Raw genomic sequence first — 8,408 nt, forward strand, 5'->3', positions numbered from 1 at the left:
TCATTCTGATTTCAAGTGGTTGTACAAGTTTGCATTCATACCAGCAATGGATGAGTGTTCCCCTTACTCTGCATCCTTCCCAACATAAGCTAACATTGATATTTTTGTTCTCAGTCATTCTGACAGGTGTAAGATAGTATCTCAGAGCCATTTTGATTTGCAGTTCTCTGATGACTAAGGATGTCAAACATCTCCTTAAATGTATTTCAGCCATTTGAGAATCTTCTGTTGAGAATATGCCGTTTAGATGTGCACCCCGTTTTTCATTGGATTATTTAGTATTTTTATGTCTAATTTCTTGAGTTTTTAATATATTTTGGAGATCTGTCCACTGTCTGATGTGGGATGGGTGAAGATCTTTTCCCGTTCAGAAGGTTGGCTTTTTGTCTTATTGACTGTGTCACTTGCTTTATAGAAGCTTCTCATTTTTAGGAAGTCCCATTTATATTTTGTTGCTCTCAGTATCTGTGCTACTGGTGTTATATTTAGGAAGTTGTCTTCTGTGCCCATGTATTGAAGGCTACTTCCCACATCTCTTTTATCAGGTTCGGTGTGGTTGGATTTATACTGAGGTCTTTAATCCAATTGGACTTAAGTTTTGCCCATGGGGTAAGACATAAATCTATTTTCATTCTTCTATATGATGACATCCACTTATGCCAGCACCATTTGTTGAAGATTCTTTCTTTTTATCATTATACATTTTTAGCTTCTTTGTCAAAAATCAGGTGTTCATAGGTGTGTAGATTAATATCTGTGTCTTTGATTAGATTATATTGATCAACATCTCTGTTTTTATGCCAATTCCAGGCTGTTTTCATTACAGTAGCTCTATAATATAGCTTGATGTCTGGGATGGTGATGCCTCCATAAGTTGCTATAATCTACAGAATATTTTTGGCTATCCTGTTTTTTTTTTCCATATGAAGTTGAGTGTTCAGTATTTCATATTGAAGTTCTTTAAAGGTCTGTGAAGAACTGTGTTGGGATTTTGATGGGGGATTGCACTGAATACATAGATTGGTTTTGGTAGAATTCCAATTTCTACTTTATTGTTTCTACCTATTCAAAAGCATGGGAGATCTTTCCATTTTCTGGTATCTTTTCAATTTCTTCCTTCAAAGACTTAAAGTTCTTGTCAAACAAGTCTTTCCCTTCTTTGGTTAGTGTTACCCCAAGATATTTTATGTATTTATGTCTACTGTGAAAGGTGATGTTTCTCTGATTTTTTTCCTCAGTTTCTTTATCATTTGTATATACGAGGGCTACTGATTTTTTTTTTTTTTAGTTTGTCTTGTATCCTGCCATTATATGGATGGCATTTTACCCTCTGATTCAAACATGGATACTTTAGAAAAAATGTTTAAAGTAAAGAAGTTTTGCCAAAGTGGGGATTATACATTGCTCCTAAAAAATATAGAGTGTATTTTCTGTCAGTTACCTAGGTTATAAAATAGGTTTACAGAAAGTTAGAACACAAAAGGCACAAATTAGGAGATATTGGTTGTGGACTCTTAATGATTTTCAAAGATTATTAGGAGACATTTCTAGTCTATAACCAGCTGTTGGGATAACACCTGATCTAATAATTCATTTAAACAAAACCTTAGATAGTGATAAAGATTTAAATAGTCCCAGAGAATTAACAGCTGAAGCAGAAAGGAAATTAGCAATTGTTGAGGAGAAATTGCAGGAAGAACATGTAGATAAGGTGAATCCATTTAGAGGTTTTCTTCATCTTTGAATCTATCTTTACTATATATCTCTCTTTTTCTGACCACATGAATCTTTAATTTGCTAAGCGATATGGATAGGATTAAAGTCTTGGCTGTGAAGGCTGGATCCAACCCATTCCTTAGCTTTTTGAGAGTTTAGCCTCATGGTAGAGTTATTGACCAGAGCCATGTTTATTGCCACAACTCTGTGGAGTTTTAAGATTTCTGCCACCACCAAGAAGCATACTATCGGCTACCCATAAGCATCATTTAAGTGTTTGGTAGTGGGGCCTCTTAAAAAGCATGCAAGGTTTTTGCAGCTAACGCTGTGTCAGGAAGCCTCTCTTAAAAGAGAATGCATGCCTCTAGCAAACAGAGCCCACCTGAGAAAGTGCTACTATCAACAAACCATGCCTAACTCTATTCTTTTTTGTCTAGAATTACATCCCAAGCTCTTTCAGGATTTATGTGGATGCAGTTGTCCACACATTGGGCACAATTTGTTGATAGAGGTTTCTGTCCTGCCCAGGCCTAGAGCTATAAGTCTACATTAATTATAAACTGATTGGCCTATTATCTCAGGTTTCTTATTAACTCTTATAACTTATATTAGCCCATAATTCTTGTCTATGTTAGCCACATGGCTTGTCACCTTTTTCGGTGAGGCAGTCACATCTTGATTTTTCTTTGTCTGGATGATGACTGCAGACTGACTTTTCCTCTTCTCAGCATTCTCTTGTTCTCATTGTCTTACCTCTACTTCCTGCCTTGTTGCCCCACCTATATTTCCCTCCTGGCTACTGGCCAATCAGCATTTTACTAAAATATAGTTGACAGGATACAGACCTTTGTTCCAAAGCAATGTGCTGAGAAGTTATATTCTTTTATTTTTGGGTGAAATGTTCCAAAGAAGTCTGCTAAGTTCATTTGAGTCATGACATCTGTTAGTTCTCTTATTTCTCTCTTAAGTTTCTATGTTATAGACTTTTTTTATTGGAGAAAGTGGGGTTTTGAAGTCTCCTACTCCTTTGTGTGGGATTTGATGTATGATTTAAGTTTTAGTAATGATTTTTTTAACATATGTGGGTGCTTTTGTATTTCAGATATAGATGTTCAGGATTAAGACTTCATCTTGAACGTTTTTTCTGTGATGAGTATGAAGGGTCCTCCATCTCTTATGATTGATTTTAGTTTGAAATATATATTATTAGATAGTAGGATAGCTATACCCACTTATTACTTAGGTCCATTTGATTGGAAAATCTTTTCCTTACCCTTTACTCTGAGGTAATGCTGTCTTTGAGGTTGAGATGTTGGTCTTGTATTCAGCAGAAGCATAGATCCCGCTTTTGTATCCATTCTCTTAGCCTGTGTCTTTTTATAGGTGAATTGAGTCCCATTGATATGAAGAGATATTAATGACCAGTTATAGTTGATATGAAGAGATATTAATGACCAGTTATAGTTAATTCCTATCATTTTTCAGTGGTAGTGTTTGTGTGTTTCCCTTTTGAGGGATTTGCTGGTGTGAGGTTATTTGTTGCCTTTTTTTTTTTGTGGGTGCAGTTAGCTTCTTTTGGTAGAATTTTTTCTTTATAGTACTTTTTGTAGTCCTGCATTTGTAGACAGGTATTGTTTAAATATGGTTTTTCTAAAAAATATTTTGTTTTCTCCCTCGATGGTGATTGAAAGTTTTGCTTGGTATAGTAGGCTAGATTTGCATCCATGGTCTCTTAGTGTCTGCATCACATCTGTCCAGGGCCTTCTGGTTTACATTGAGAAGTTAGATGTAATTCTGATAGGTCTGCCTTCATATTTTACTTGGCTTTTTTCCTTTGCAGCTCTTAATATTCTTTCTTTATTCTGTATGTTCTGTATTTTGATTATTAAAGGGCAAATGATTTTTTTTTGTTTCAGTCTATTTGATGTTTTGTAAGTTTCTTGTACCTTCACAGAGATAGCCTTCTTTAGGTAGGGAAAGTTTTCTTCTATGGTTTTGTTGAATATATTTTCTTTTTCTTTGAGCTGGCATACTTCTCCTTCTTCTATCCCTATTATTATTAGATTTGATCTTTTCATGGTATCCCAGATTTCCTGGATGTTTTGTGTTAGGAATTTTTGAGGTTTGTCATTTTCTTTGAATGATGAATCTATTTCCTTTATAGTATCTTCAACACCCGAGATTCCCTCTTCCACCCTTTATATTCTGTTAGTTATGCTTTTAACTTTAGTTCCTGTTAATTTACCCAGATTTTCCATTTCCAGAATTCCCTTGGTTTGTGTTTTGTTCATTGCATTTATTTCAGTTTTCAATTCTTGAACTGAAATGCTTTACCTGCTTGATTGTTTTTTCTTGGTCTTCTTGGGGTTCTTGAAGAGATTTATTGATTTCTTCCAATGTTTTTGTTTGTCTTTTTCTAAATTTCTTTAATTGAATTTTTCATTTCCTCTTTAAACATCTCCATCATCCTCATAAAGTTACATTGAAAATCATTTTCTTCTGCTTCTTCTGGTTTAGGATGATAAAGTTTTCCTGTTGTATGCCCACTGGGTTCTGCTGTTGCCATGTTTTTTTTTTTTTTTTTTTTTTTTAAGGTGGTTAAATGAATTCTTGCATTGATGCCTAAAATCTCTTTCTCTAATTGTTGCTGGAAGTGTCTTTGCTTCGTGATTCAATTCTTGCAGTTGCTGTCTGTATCTTTGACAGCTGTTTTTTGTCTTCTATGTACTGTCACTATCTGCATCTCTGGAAAGTACTGAGATCTCTCTTGGTTTACACTGTTGGTCTGCTCTCTTGGTCTACTCTTTTGGTCCAGTCTTTGCAATTCCAGTCTGTGTTTCAGAGTTCCTCTGCGGTCAAGGTGGATAGGAGAGTTTTGAGATGGAGTAGAACTTGTAGCTTACTAGGTCTGATAGATGGGTTGGAGGTGTTGGAAGAGCCTACCTACAGAAAGCTTGTTTTCTGGCTGACTAGAGAAGCTGTGGTAGATGGGGGAGAATCCCTGCATTTTGGGGGGCATAGGACATACTACTTTTATAAACATTAAGAATTGGTAGAAATTCAGTTGAGGAGTAGCGTTTGAAGAATATGGCAGGTAGATTGGAGAAAGAGTTATAAGGCACGAAATTGTGAAAATGCACAAAGATGATTAATACTTTGAAAACTGCTCTCATTTTAATCAGAACACTCTCGTTCTTCATAAGTTCTTCAAAATGTATGAATATGTATATTGAACTTAGTGATATAGTGTTATGGATGGTGGCTCTCAGACCCAAAAGCACACATTGAAGTGTAATTTTCAAAATCAACAGTAGTTAACAGTTACTCAGAAAATCCTACCATTTCTGCCTTTTATCTCCCATCAATATTTATTTAGCAAAAGTAACTATTCCCTCTTGTGACAAAAACTATAGTCATATAATATATTTTCTGTTGTACTTGGAGAAAATATGACAATTTTTCCAAATAGTTTCAAAATTGTTTTGTTTGCACGTATACCTCTACAATTATAGACAGCCAGTATCCCATAGTAATCCAACACTGAATGAATCCAGCTTAAGCTTGTTCTTCTATCCAGCTGGGGAATTTGCAGAAATACTGTAATTTCCAAACATGCCACCAGATGGAGACAAATACCTTTGATTAGCTTTTTAAAAGCCGCCTTCTCCAAGTTGAACCGTGAAACATATTGTACATTGAATATTGATACAACAGAGATGGATTACTTGGAGGTGGTTGAAAATCACTAGTATGGATCCAACCTGTATTCCTGAATGCAGAATTTCTATCTTCTTTGACGTTTGTAAAAACATTCTCACATTTCAAGATGCAACTGTAAGCATCACCATGAAATGAATCACTGTTATTTATTTATTTTGTATTTTCAAGACAGGGTTTTTCTGTGTAGCTTTGGCTGTCCTGGAACTCATCCTGCAGACCAGGATGGCCGTGAACTCACTGATCTACCTGCTTCTGCCTCTGGAGTGCTGGGATTAAAGGTGTGTGTTACCATGCCTAGCATCTTTGGTTATTGTAATGTCCTGAAGATAAGCATTTTCTTCTCATCAGCTCCTATTAATATTTTCTTTTAATAGAGCTTTGATGATTATCTGGCCACTTCAATAGCTTCCAACCTGGTTTGGGTCTCACAAAACATGATTGAAATGTGACTGAAAAGTAGCTCTTAGTTAATGTTTAGTGATTAGTGTTCCTGTAAATTCATAACTGTAAGCTGTGCTATGGCTACAGTGAGGCTTGCTCCTCAGTGCTGTGGTATGGTGAGGGACAGGGCCAGCTCTTCCATGAGGGAAAGGGTTGGAAAGAACCCAGCTCTTCTGCATCCACACCATTCCCAGATCCCTTGTGCTCTAGCCAGCAAGGAACAGGGCCAATTCTCTTGCACCCACCAACATTAAGATGGACAATAACATGGCCTTCAGTGGTAGCAAACACACGCCACGGACATCACCACAGCACTTAGCTATGTCAGGACCACTGACCCACACGTGGTCCCCAGCAGGTGCATGGGCCATGAGCATCGAAATGACCTTAGGTAGTTGGTTACACATGCCACTCAAATATGCATGGTGCTCTGAGACTGCAAAACCTGAGGACAGCACAAAGGTACCAGGCAGTGGCACAGACTGCATGTGTCCTTATGGATCTCAGGCTTCATCATGGCCTGGAGCAGCAGCATTGACCACAGACACCAACATGGCCTCCAGTGGCACCATGGACCATGATGATCCTTCTAAAAGATCCAATCAAGAAAGTAAACTTTTCCTCATCTCGGGCCTCCAACATTGTCCAGAACCGTGGGGGAACCTGCTGTGTAGCAGTAGGTTTGGGGACTGGGTCTGCATCTGCTTACCCTCCAGGCTGCTGTATACCATCCCACCGACCCTATGAGAAAATGACATCATGGCGACCTCAGCCTTCTCTCTGTCCTGTCACTACCATCACATCTGGAGCCCGACATTTCTCTGTGGTACATGCCTTGCACCATCACGTCTGGAGCCCGACATTTCTCTGTGGTACATGCCTTGCGCCATCACATCTGGAGCCCGACATTTCTCTGTGGTACATGCCTTGCGCCATCACATCTGGAGCCCGACATTTCTCTGTGGTACGTGCCTTGCGCCATCACATCTGGAGCCCGACATTTCTCTGTGGTACGTGCCTTGCGCCATCACATCTGGAGCCCGACATTTCTCTGTGGTACATGCCTTGCGCCATCACATCTGGAGCCCGACATTTCTCTGTGGTACATGCCTTGCTCCATTTTTCTGTCTTTCCCACATCTCTACCACATACTTGTTCTTTGTAGTGGTGCCCCCAATGTTGTCTTGCAAGTTATTTTTTTTAAATGATAACCAAGCAAGTTATTCATTCTTCTAATCTTTTTCATAGGTATAATTTTTAGAATTATATGTATTGTTCTTACCTAGTTTTTTTTTTATTTCTTCTCATGTTTGGGTCTTTCTATATAGTATGAATGTAGAAAGGAGAAGAATATCAGCTTATAGATCCAGAAAATATTTTCAGCAAAATCATATAGGAATTTTTTCTAGCATAAAGAAAGAAATGCCAAAAAAGGCATAAGAAGCATATATAACACCAGATATATTGGATCAGAAATAGACTCCAAACATTTGAGAAGGGAAAGAGAATGATTAGAACCAGAGAAAAAGGGGGTAGAATGATGTAATTCTATTTTAATTCCAATGTTTGATTTCTTTTTAATTTTTTTGTTGAAAAAATTTCCACCTCCTCTTCGCCTCCCATTTCCCTCCCACTTCTTCCACTCCTCTCCCCCTCCCCCCAATCCTCTCCCCCTCCCCCCACTCCATTCCCCCGCCCTCTCGAGTCTGAAGAGCAGTCTGGATTCCCTGCCCTGTGGGAAGTCCAAGGTCCTCCCTGCTCCATCCAGGTCCAGGAAGGTGAGCATCCAAACAGGCTAGGCTCCCACAAAGCCAGTTCATGCAGTAGGACATTAGAAACACTCTCATAAAAACCAGGAAGAGGAAGGATCCTATATGTTGAGATACAGACAGCTAAATAAGCCTAGAAAGTACATATCTAGACTGAAGAGGAAGGGAAACCTCATTCTGTACTTGAGGCTAACAAGTAACTCAAAAGAGAATCTACTACTCAATTATTTAAAATATTAGTAACGCTAACATGCTTATTATATATAAGAATCAGAAAAAGTTTTGAAATCTAATTACCAAGGCCAGTATTCTGCTGTGGGAATAAAAATGTAAAGCAGTAGCAATAAATCTGTCAAAAGATATGCAATAATTCATGAAGAAAATGAAAAACTTTATCTAAATTTACTAAAGAAATAAGTAAGTGAAATAAAATTTGTATGCAATACAAAATGTGAAAATTCTAGAGAAATAAGTTATGCACAAATTCATAGTACTATTCTAATAAAAATCCAATAGGTATTTTCATAGGATTTTAATAGTCATATTAAGAGAAAAAGAAACATACCCTACACCCGTGTCAGGACTTCTTAAAGTAATGATACTTTTGAAAATGGAACCTTGTTCAGTTGTGGATTAATCCACAGTCTAGTTACAACAATATACACATATAAATATACATATATATGCAGTTCATCTATACAAAGCTATGTACAATGACATGTAAAATGAAGTTCTGAAAAATTCATAAGGAAGGATAACTTT

This window comes from Chionomys nivalis, chromosome 10 (genome assembly GCF_950005125.1).
Source record: "Chionomys nivalis chromosome 10, mChiNiv1.1, whole genome shotgun sequence".
NCBI lineage: Eukaryota > Metazoa > Chordata > Mammalia > Rodentia > Cricetidae > Chionomys > Chionomys nivalis.